The 12,035-nt window shown below is 34.4% G+C and overlaps 1 pseudogene; it reads right to left on the bottom strand.

The window, feature by feature from the left end:
* Nucleotides 1–226: 226 nt before the first annotated feature.
* On the bottom strand, nucleotides 227–2,811 carry LOC131041082 (aquaporin PIP2-5-like; annotated as a pseudogene).
* Nucleotides 2,812–12,035: the final 9,224 nt, after the last annotated feature.

Raw genomic sequence — 12,035 nt, forward strand, 5'->3', positions numbered from 1 at the left:
TCGGATTATATTACGAACACCACACACCTAGCAATCAAGAGAATCAGTAGTTTATGGTTGGCAATTCTTGCATCTATATATTTGCACATATAAAACCACGAAGACCATAATGTCCCTGAATAGAAAATGAAAATCTGAAGTACCCAACAAAGATGAAATAAGAATAATTCAATTGATGCATCCACGAGCAACTTCTATGCTTAACCACAGACTTGTCCTGCTTGCATTAAACTGCTATTGCCTTGTGTAACACAGCTGCAGCTGCAGCTCCAATGAATGGACCCAGCCAGAATATCCACTGCAAAATAACCCATCATTTCAAACAATATTCTAAACATATATCAAAAGAAAAAGATCATGATAATAGAAGATTCTTCATCTTACATGGTCTTCCCATAATTGTTTATGACCATAAACAACAGCTGCTCCGAAGCTCCTAGCAGGGTTGATGCCTGTACCAGTAATTGGAATGGTTGCCAAATGAACTACGAATACTGCAAATCCTATTGAAAGGGGAGCCAATACCTGCACCCAACTTACATATTAGTTTATCTATGATGACCTAAAAGCGTAAAACAATATTTTATAGATGCCCAAAAGTTTTAGAGTTCAATATAGGGTGGTTTAGAGTATTTGATTACAGGTATATGGGAGTTGCGAGCAGCAAGTTTAGGATCAGTTGCAGAGAAGACAGTGTAGACCAAGACAAAGGTGCCAATTATCCCTGCAATCAAGGCTGTTCCCTGAGTATAACCGTGTTTCACTTTGTTGGCTCCTCCTTCCCCTGTAATGTAATAACTGCTTTGTAGGGCTTTCACCATTGCCACTCCACACACTGCACCCACACACTGTGCCACCATGTATAACACTGCTCTGTTTATAGACAACTTTCTAGCAAGTAACAGCCCAAATGTAACGGCAGGGTTTATGTGCCCACCTGCACAAATACTTATCACCACCTTTAAAAGTGCAAGGACTGATTTGAGAGAACTGAGATTGAAATTATTGTTATTAGTATTTATAAATAGTATGAACATATATTTATCTAGGTTTTCTGTTTCAATTACATACAATACAAAATGTTCTAGAAATTTAAAATCCAGTTCAAAATACCGCCCAGTCGATTTTTCCATCAACCAATGTTCGATTTTCTAAAGCAAAGGCAAATTATATATTCGAGCTAAAATTCCAAGATCTAGCTTCACACCACACAACTTAGAAAAGATAGAAAATTTAAGTTTCAAATTAGTCAGAAACAAAGAATTTACAAATATCAATGAAAAAAAGTATATTTTGTTCCAGTCATTTAGAGAGATGTTGTATTCTAAAATTGAAAGATCTAGTCCACACCACACAAACTTTGAAAAGCTCAAAAACTTTAGTTTCAGATTTGTCAGAAACAAAGAATTTATAGATATGAATGAAAAAATATTGAATCATAATTTAAATTAAAAATCTTAATGAGACAATTTTTTTCAGTTAATAGAGTCTACACAAGCAATCTTTTAAACCAGTGTTCAACATTTGCAAATATTTTGATGTCTTTTCTAACTTCCAAATTTGAAAGGTTAGAGTTGCAAAAAAGATGCCAATATTGAAAGGTTAGAGTTGCAACGAAGATGCCAATATTGAAAATAGAGGAAAACTAGAGGAAGATATTAAGCATCGTGTGGAAATGACATTGACTTAACATTCACTTTGGCCAAACCTTCTAGAGTTGAAGGAATGGTAAAGACCATTCAGTGTCCTTTTTATAAGTTCCTTATATGAAAGGATTTTTCATAGTGTACATCATTTTCTAATGATACAGATAGGATTCTTGATCATGATTCAGATAGGATTCTCTTTAAAGGATGATAACTTTAAGATGACATTTCCAATCGCTTTTCCAATTCTCACTTCTCCCAACACCTCTCTAGAGCACAGATAGGATTCTTGATCATGATTCAGATAGGATTCTCGAGAAAAGCCTTTAGTTTTAACAAACCAACATTAAAACTTTAAAGGACAATAACTTTAAGATGACATTCCCAATCGCTTATCCAATTCTCACTTCTCCCAACACCTCTCTAGAGCACAGATAGGATTCTTGATCATGATTCAGATAGGATTCTCGAGAAAAGCCTTTAGTTCTAACAAACCAACATTAAAACTTTAAAGGACGATAACTTTAAGATGACATTCCCAATCGCTTATCCAATTCTCACTTCTCCCAACACCTCTCTAGAGCACAGAAATTCCAACAACTGAATCAAATCTTCTATCTAACATGTTAAACGAAAACACTTATCAAAATAGCCATAGACAATTAATTGCAATCTAGAAAAGTCCCAAAACCACTCTTTAAGCATTACCTGAAATCCCTGCAGTGCAGTACACAAGCAAAAATATCATTCCACCAAAGGCCCATGCATTTCCCATTCTAGCCACCCCTTCACAGAGGCTATGGACATTGCTGTGGGCATACCCTATCACATTGCTGTGGGCATACCCTATCACATGGGCAATTGTCACGTACAAAAACAACAAAGTAGCAACAAATTCAGCTAATATGGCCCTGTAAAAAGACCATTGCCTGAATTCCTTCAAGTCCACAAGCAAACCAGGAGGAGCATCACTCTCCTTAGCACTAACACAACGAAATTCTCCTTCAGGAGCCATAATATTTGACTGATATACAACAAAATTTACATGAAGAATGCATTCCAGAGACACGTCTTTATAGGACGTATTCAACACATGATAAACAACACAAATATAACTAGACGATAAGCTATTTATTATCTTTGGAAGTTCTGTCGGAAACATCATTTATCACGCCTGCATTTTGCACAAATTCAGTACAGAAAGTCAGTCGACCTGCACTCGAAATAGTTCAATTGCATCAGTGGGAAGGAAAAAGAGAGTGCAGCTAGGTAGAAATGATGTCTTATCAAGGACATGATATCAAGAAATATAGATTATTACTTAGATTTGGCATCACTTGAAATAATGGCATAATTTGACGATACAAAGCATATTGAAAAATGTACCGCCGCCAAGTGTAACGTTCAACTCTCAAAATTTTGGTGTTTGCTGTGATTGCAAAGCTACTTGTTTTCTTCATTCAAATTATGTCCTCCACTAAATGCAAAATTTAATGTTAAAGTTATCATCTGTTTTCTTCATTCAAATTATATCGTTCTACCGAATACAATAACAATTATTTCGTGTTTATTTCAGAGAAGTAATTGACATTTATAAAGATCTCAAATTGAAAGATGAAATATGGTACTGTAAAATATCATCTAACACCTGCATTAAATGTTCAACTCTCGAAATTTTGAGATACTACGTGTTTTCTTCATTCAGATTATGTCCTTCCACTAAATGCAATAATAATTATTTAGTGCTTATTTCATAGAAGTAATTGGCGTTTATAGAGATCCCAAATTGGAAGATGAAATATGGTACTATAAAATCTCACCAACACATGCATTAAATGTTCAACTCTCAAAATTTTGAGCTACTCCCCGTTTTCTTCATTCAAATTATGTCTTTCCACTAAATGCAATAACAACTATTTAGTGCTTATTTCAGAGAAGTAATTGGCGTTTATAAAGATCCCAAATTGGAAGATGAAATATGGTATTGTAAAATCTCACCTAACACCTGCATTAAATGTTCAACTCTCAAAATTTTGAACTACTACATGTTTTCTTCATTCAAATTATGTCCTTCCACTAAATGCAATAACAACTATTTAGTGCTTATTTCAAAGAAGTAATTGGTATTTATAAAGATCCCAAATTGGAAGATGAAATATGGTACTGTAAAATCTCACCTAACACTTGCATTAAATGTTCAACTCTCAAAATTTTGAGCTACTCCCTGTTTTCGTCATTCAAATTATGTCCTTCCACTAAATGCAATGACAACTGTTTTGTGCTTATTTCAGAGAAGTAACTGGCATTTATAAAGATCCCAATTGGAAGATGAAATATGGTACTGTAAAATCTCACCTAACACATGCATTAAATGTTCAACTCTCAAAAATTTGAGCTACTACATTTTTTCTTCATTCAAATTATGTCCTTCCACTAAATGCAATAACAACTATTTAGTGCTTATTTCTAAAGATCCCAAACTAGAAGATGTGATATGGTACTGTAAAATCTCACCTAACACATGTATTAAAGGTTCAACTCTCAAAATTTTGATGTTTAATGTGATTGCAAAGCTACTACCTATTTTCTTCATTCAAATTAAGTCCTTCCACTAAATAGAATAACAACTATTCAGTGCTTATTTCAAAAAAGTAAATGGCATTTCTAAAGATCCCAAACTACTACAGCCTGTTTGCAAATTGGAAGGAAAACAATGTAATTAATTAAATTTATGTGGTGTTTTCTCTTACAAGATCCTGGACTACAAGTTAAGGCATTTATTTAAAACATTTGTCTCACTGAATCTCTCATGAAGATTTTCTTACTAATCTATTTCTCGATTTCATCCATTTATTATTATTGGCAATTTTTTACTAGAAGCTAAAAATTCTGAAGTTTAGATAATACTGGCAACTATGTGGAATACTTGGTAAAAGAAAGACCACGTCTTTACCACGTCATCTCAACCTCTAGAAGGATGTAACAAGCTCAAATATTGCCACATGATGGAGCCACTATTCAAGAGATCAGGTTAACTTCAAGATCAGGAGTTGGTTTTGTTGTAGCCTTACAACAGTAATCATGCACTGCTATTTGTTTGTTTGATATAAGGTCACTTTTATATTGAGCATCAATTATCCAATAATACTTTACTTAATATTATTTTAGTTAATTAACACATCAAAAAAAATTCTTTCAATTGTTCTTTTCATCCTTTCATTGAGTGTGATCCGAAAAGATGATGCAAAAGTTCTTACACAGTTTAATCCAAAAACCTTACATAATAAATAACATCAACATTTAGTTGAAGCACTAGAGAATTCAATAGTTATGGTCCATCAATTTCACTTAGAAGGACCATTATTGAGAACACAGATTTCTTTATTATCATCAACCTATTTGCAATAATCAAGACAATTACTCAAATCAAGAGAAAAATGATCACCACAATTATTTCCAATGGCCAAAATCTGTCATATTGCCTGCTCCTCTATGAAAGAAAATATTTTATTTTTAAATTAATGTATTAAATATTTAGTAGCAATAATAAACTATTTCCATATTAAAATGTGATTTTTGTTTTAAAAAAAATAAAGATTTATTATTTATCTTATAAAATAGTTAGCAAAAATAATCAAATTATTTCCATATTAAAATGTGTTTAAAAAAAAGTGGTATGAGGATTTAATTTATTTTATTTTATAAAATAATTAACAAGTGATAATTACAATAATAAAATATATTTTTTTAAGGAAAGATTATTTTATTTTATCTTAAAAAACAGAAGTTAAAAAACCATAATTTTCATAATAGAATGTAATTTTGTTTTATAGAATTATAAAGTTTAGAAGGAAAGTTTCCTTTAATTCATCTTATAGAAATTAGGAAATGATAGAATGTAGTTTGGTTTATAAAATAGATTGAATTCTTTTTTAATCTATTCTGAGAAATTAGGAAGTGACAATATTTAGTATTATATGTTTTAAGAAATAGAATGAAAGATTTTTTTATTTTATGATTTGAAGTAATTAGAAGTGATAAGAAAATTATTCTCATATAATGATATGTTTTTTTTTGCTTGTCTATTTATTTTTAGTTATTGTTTATTTCAATTATTTAATAAAGTTAAAATTGGTAAATATTAGAGCTAATACAATATATTGATCTATTATTTAGATTTCTTTTTCTAAATTAATAATTTAACTCATATTATTATTTGTTGCATGAACTTGAACATTGATCATGCCATATGATTTAGACGCCATATGATTTAGACGGCACAACCGTTGCAAAGATCTAGAAGCTTAAGAAACCAAAAAAAAATGACAAAAACACAAAAAACAAAACCCTCAATTGTGACAGGAAAGAAGAAAAAAAAAACTATACTCATGGAAAATAATGAAGTGAAGTGATTTTTCTTATTAGTATTTGTCATTAGGCATAGTACTATTGTAATGAATTCTAACTTTCACATTATTAAGAAAAAACTTATTTAAACCACAATCATAATTTAATTTTTATTTTATTTTTTAATAAAAAAATTTATAGTTTATATACATATTATTTAACTTTTTGAATTAAAAAAATATTTTATAATTATATGATTGGTCAAAATATTTTATAATTATATGATTGGTCAAAATATTTGAGCTATTAGACACTAAATAAAAAACAATTTTACGAGAAATGTTTTAAAGATTATAAATAAAAGTTAACTTAAATTTTGATGGAAAATCTCTTATTCTTCTTTTTTTCTTATTTTATTAAAAAGAAAAAACTTTATAAAAATTTATAAAGAATCTTTGACCATTATTAAAATAACTACAATATAATATTTATTATGGCTAATATAATATTAACTACAAAGGAGATTGTGTAAGGATTATGTTACACTTGTAACACAATGTTGTAAATCCCAAATCTAAACTACTAGAATGCAAAAATTCATTTTCACTTATATGACTATGAGGTATAATTCCCTAGACTATGTAGTATAAGTCTGACTTGGGTATATAAAGCTCTCTTATCTTCATTTTCACTAATATGACTATGAGGTATAATGTCCTAAACTTTGTAGTATAAGTCTGACTTGGGTATATAAAGCTCTCTTATCTTCATTTTCACTTATATGACTATGAGGTATAATGTCCTAGAATCTCTAGTATAAGTCTGACTTGGGTATATAAAGAGACTTTGTACTATAAGTCTGACTTGGGTATATAAAGCTCTCTCTATGGTCGAGCATAAAAATTATTTTCTTCACATTTCAAATATGTCTTGTACATAAATTAAGATGTATATTGGTATATATTATAAAGAAATTTTGAATAACTTATTGTAATTATTCACAGTACATTATACCCTCCAATATATTAGAAAAAAAAACAAAGAAAACATTTAAAAACTCTTCAAAATGAAGGTATTTGTTTGAGTAATATATTTTAAAATTAAAAATATACCATTGTAATTACTATTTTTATTATTATTTAAATTATTAATCTATTATTTTATACATGTATTAATATATTATTTGTTTGTTAACAATTAAATATTAGAATATATAGAAATAAAAAATTGATTAAAATTATTTGAATATAAAAATAAAATTTTATTTTGATTATAAATTTATATCAATCTTTTATAAATACATAATTATAAATTGTTAATGTAAATCTAAACTGAAATTAAAAAATACTATAATTATTTATTTTTTTCTTTATTTGTATAAACCAATATATTAATAGATTGCATCTACCTTAAAAATGATTTATTTATTAACATTTTTTTATAATAAACATCTACATTAAAATGATGTTGTTTTTCATATAAGTAATTTACTATAATAAATTATTGTATTTTTATCTTACAAAATAAATTATAAATTATTGAGATGAATTTTAAGTCTTTTTAAATTTCATAATGTAAAAAGCTAAAAATAGGTTTGTAGAGAGAAAAACAATTTAAAATCCAAAAAAAGGCAAAGTGAAAGTACTACCAACAAGCAAAAAAATAAAGAATAGCACAATCAATATAAACATCAACCAACCAAATATTTGCTTAACTTTAAAAATATTATAACATTAATTATATATTTAAAATTATTATTTGCATAACAATTATGTAATAGAGGCTAAAGAGTGGAAGCATCTGCTAGGAGAGTATGCCCATGCCTCTGGTCAACTGATTAACTATTGCAAGAGCAAGGTTTACTTCTTTAACACAGACAGAATCCTCCAAGGTAAACTTACCCAAATCCTGGGTTGTAGTGTTGTTGATCTCCCTGATTCCTACCTAGGTCTCCCCCTCACTACCAAGGAGGTCACCCCCCCACTTTTGGGAATCTATCCTTGAAAGAATGCAAAAGAAACTCGCGGGCTGGACTAGAAAAACTCTGAGTAGTGTGGGTAAACTCCAGCTCCTAGCAGCCTCCCTTCAAGGTGTCCCTGTCTACTTTCTCTCTCTTTTCAAGATTTCCAATTCTATGGCTGAGAAACTCAAGACAATCGAAAGAAGCTTTATGTGGACGGGTTTGGAGGAGAAGACCAGAATCAGCTCAGTCAACTAGGAAAAGGTATGCAAACCAAAGAGCATGAGTGGCCTTGGGATTGGAAAAAACTCTGATCTGAATAAAGCCTTGTTGACTAAAATCGGATGGATCCTTTGAAGGGAAAAATGGACTAGAGCATGATTATGAGGCCCAAGTACTTCAGCCACACCCCCTTCCCCTCACTCCTCTCTTCCAATGAGCTCCCTCCTGGGTCTAAAATTTGGAACAACTCTGTTAAGAACAGGAAACTACTCGAGCAGGGTGGAAAGTGGCAAGTTGGAAGTGGTGAGAAAATTAGATTTTGGGAGGACAACTAGATTGGGGACAGACCCCTTGCCTCCTCCCGATTTAGTTGTCTTATGATCCCTCTAAAGGATTTGATTGGCTCCCTTGTGATCAACTACATCTCTCCCTCCCGCTGCTGGTTAAGGCTTGCTGATAGTCTGGAAAATACCCCCCAATGGATTCATCTGGCTGAAGAGCTGCAATCCCTTCTGAAGGGGATCAGGATCCCCTATTTCACTCACACTAATAAACTTGTTTGGACCACAAATCCCTCAGGGTCTTTCAATGTTAAATCGGCCTACAATCTCTTGGTCGCCTCCTTCAACGATTGTTGCAGTTGGAAAGAAGTTTGGAACTCTCAGCTCATCCCTAAAATTAACTTCTTCTAGTGGATGGCCCTTCACAGGAAGGTCCTTACTATTGATAATCTAAAGAGGAGGGGATTTATGCTTGCCAACAAATGTGTTATGTGTAGTTGCGCGGAGGAAAACATAAATCACCTCTTTATCCATTGCCCTTTTGCTTCTGGCGTTTGGCACAAAGTTCTTCAGAAATTCAATTTGGCTTGGACATTCTTGGAAGACTTGCAGCAGTTTATCAGCAACTGGAAGTGCCCTTCTTCTCACCCGCCAGTCACTCTTTTTTGGAGACTCATTCCTCCCCATGTATGTTGGCATATCTGGAAGGAAAGAAATAATAGGATTTTCCATGACACCAGCAGCTTGGTTGACACGGTGAGTGACTTAGCTGAGAATTACCTCGGGGAGAATGTCATCATCATCAAGTGGAGAACCCTGAAAGCCAACCCTATGGTTCTGGATCAGAGGTGAATTAAAACTTGGAAGTACCCAAATAGCTTCCTCTGATATGACAATTAAAAAAAGATGGAGAGGCTCAATACCAGATGGTCATCACCCCCCCCTGGCTCAAGCTCAATTTTGATGGTGTTGCTCGTAGTGGTTCAGCGGCAGGGGGAGGAATTATTAGGGACAGCCCTTGCTCTTTTTTGGGGGCTTAAGCTAGCCCTTGGTACCAATATCAAAAGACTGATCATTGAAGGAGACTCTAAACTGATTATTGAGGCCACTAAACGCGCTTTAGGGATCTGCTGGAGAATCAAAAATGTCATCAAGGACATTTGGTCCATGATTATCTGGCTGGAAGAACTTCAAATTCAGCATATCTACAGAGAGGGGAATGGGGTGGCGGACTCTCTGGCTACGATGGGACTAGAGATAAAAGGAATGAGGTGTTGGAGGAACCTAGATTCTCTCACTGACAAGTAGAAGGACCTTATTGGGTACGAACAGATCGCCTCTATCAAGCAATGAAGTACCACTTTTCTTTAATCAATAGGTTGCTTTGGGCTGGTTGCTGGCAGGATTTTCAAATTCAAATTGGGCGGGCTTTGCCTTGCTGGCTTCTAGTGGTCCCCACCTTCTCTGCCAGATGCTGACTTGGTTGGCCACCTATTTCTACGTCGTCGATGGGTTGGAGGGCCAACTTTTGATCATTAATCATAGCAAGGACCCTAATTATTACAATAAATGGAACCTTAGAACTCTCCATAATGATGATCTATGCAAGTTGGCAGAAATATCAAGAGGTGTCCCTTCGCATGTTTCCCGGAGCTGGCGAACGCAGGCCTTGGGAAACAGCACCAAAAATCATTATTACACCTTGCACATTATTTTGGCTAATTATCGTTTGTTTTCTCTTAACTCCAGCTCTGGTTTTCCTCTCTGCATTTTTCCTTCCAGGCTTGCGTTGTATCTCAACTTCACTCTGCAGGAAGCTAGCATGGGAGGGGATTTAGTCCGGGTTGAACCGAACATAATTGACGACTGTTTTTGCAACAACCCGTGCATCTGGATGTATGCTAACGAAGGAGGAATCGTCCCATTCATGGAAGCCATGAAGGGATTCGACGAAAACCTCTCCATGCAATTTGTCAATAGTTGGAAGGATAGGAGGGTGGTCATGGAGGACATTTCATTTGAAATCAATGAAGAAGTTATCACCCAGGCTACAGGTCTCTCCACTGAAGGAAGGAAATGGAAGAAAACCAGCAGGGTTGCGGATGAAAATAGCATGAACTGCTTCTTCAAAAAGGGCAAGGAACTGACCGGAATGCATGGGGGTTTCAACAAGGAATGTTTACCCTACCCATGGGATCAGGTTTGCAAAATCATCATGAAATACTTCACCCTCGAGGGAAGGTATGGTGTGTTCTATTATTATCACTTCCTGAAGTTAAACCACTTTCACAACCATGACACCATTTCTTTTCTTTTTCTTTTGTTGCATGCTCTTGATTCTATTGTCAAAGATGTCCATAATTGTATGAACCAAGAGGGTAATTTTACCATCCTCCACTAGGGGCTGATGTTTAGGCTTTACAACTTTCATAAGGCCCTTTGCCCCCCTAAACCTATCTCGGTTCAACCTGCCCCCTCCATTCTGGGTCCCCCTAAAGGCTCTAAAAAAGGCTCCAAAAAGTCTTTGAAAAAGCCGATGACTCCTTATCAATCCCCTGACCAAGACCCCCCTGCCCCCTCAAAATTGGGGAAAAAAATAAATGCAACCCTTCTGCTGCGAAACCCACCTCCAAGAAACCCAGAAAGAAGCCCAAAATCCTCCTTGTTAAGTCTGATGTCGAGGAGGGTATCACCTCGTGCAGATCCCACAGAAACAAATCCAAGATGAAGCAAATGGTCATGAGAAAGAATTATGTCGATGAAGATGAGGAGGATTATGAGAAAGCGAAAAGTGATAAGGGGGAGGAGGATTTGGAGGCCACAGAAGGCTCGGATTCCTCCAATTTAGGCACTAATGTCCCCAACTCGGAGACCATCAAGGAGGATATCAAGAATACCCCCCTCGTTCTAACACTTCCTTGCCCCACACCTCAGAGGAGGATGGTAGACACTCTGACGGTGGGAAGACTGTTGTTGATGAAGGGGAGAAGAAAGAAGTAGTGCAATGTTCGGGTTGCAGGGCTGTCTCTGAAGACCTAAATGGTGTTAAGAAAAAGCTGGAGCACCTAGAGTCCTATGTCAACAAGATTGGGAAATTCACTGTCAAAGTGATGCACTCATCAGCTACCTCTTTGTTCTTGCTCCACCAAGATAAGGCTGATTTGGAAGGGCTGGGAAGCGACACCACTAAGGAACTGTTCCAGTTCCTGGCTAATGACTGGGCAGGGCTCATGCTCTCTAAGAACATGGGTGTTGATAATTAGGTTGTATAATTGGTTTCATGTCTTTTTGCTTTAGTTTTGGATGTTGGAACGCCTATTTTCATGGTAATATTGCTACTTTTAATAGTTGTTATAGTAATAACATTATGATGGTTTACTACTGGATATGGCGCTTGTTGGACGAGATTGGTTTCAATCTTGGGTTATCCAATAGCGACAGGCAGTTTTTGTTTTTGATTACTAGAGTAGGGATTAGCTTACTGTCGCGTGTCTTCGGTGTGTGTGTTGGTAATGGTTTTTTTTGTTTCTTTCGGGTCAACCCCCGATTTTGGCTGCTTTTTAATCAAAAACAATTATG

This window comes from Cryptomeria japonica, chromosome 11 (genome assembly GCF_030272615.1).
Source record: "Cryptomeria japonica chromosome 11, Sugi_1.0, whole genome shotgun sequence".
Lineage (NCBI taxonomy): Eukaryota > Viridiplantae > Streptophyta > Pinopsida > Cupressales > Cupressaceae > Cryptomeria > Cryptomeria japonica.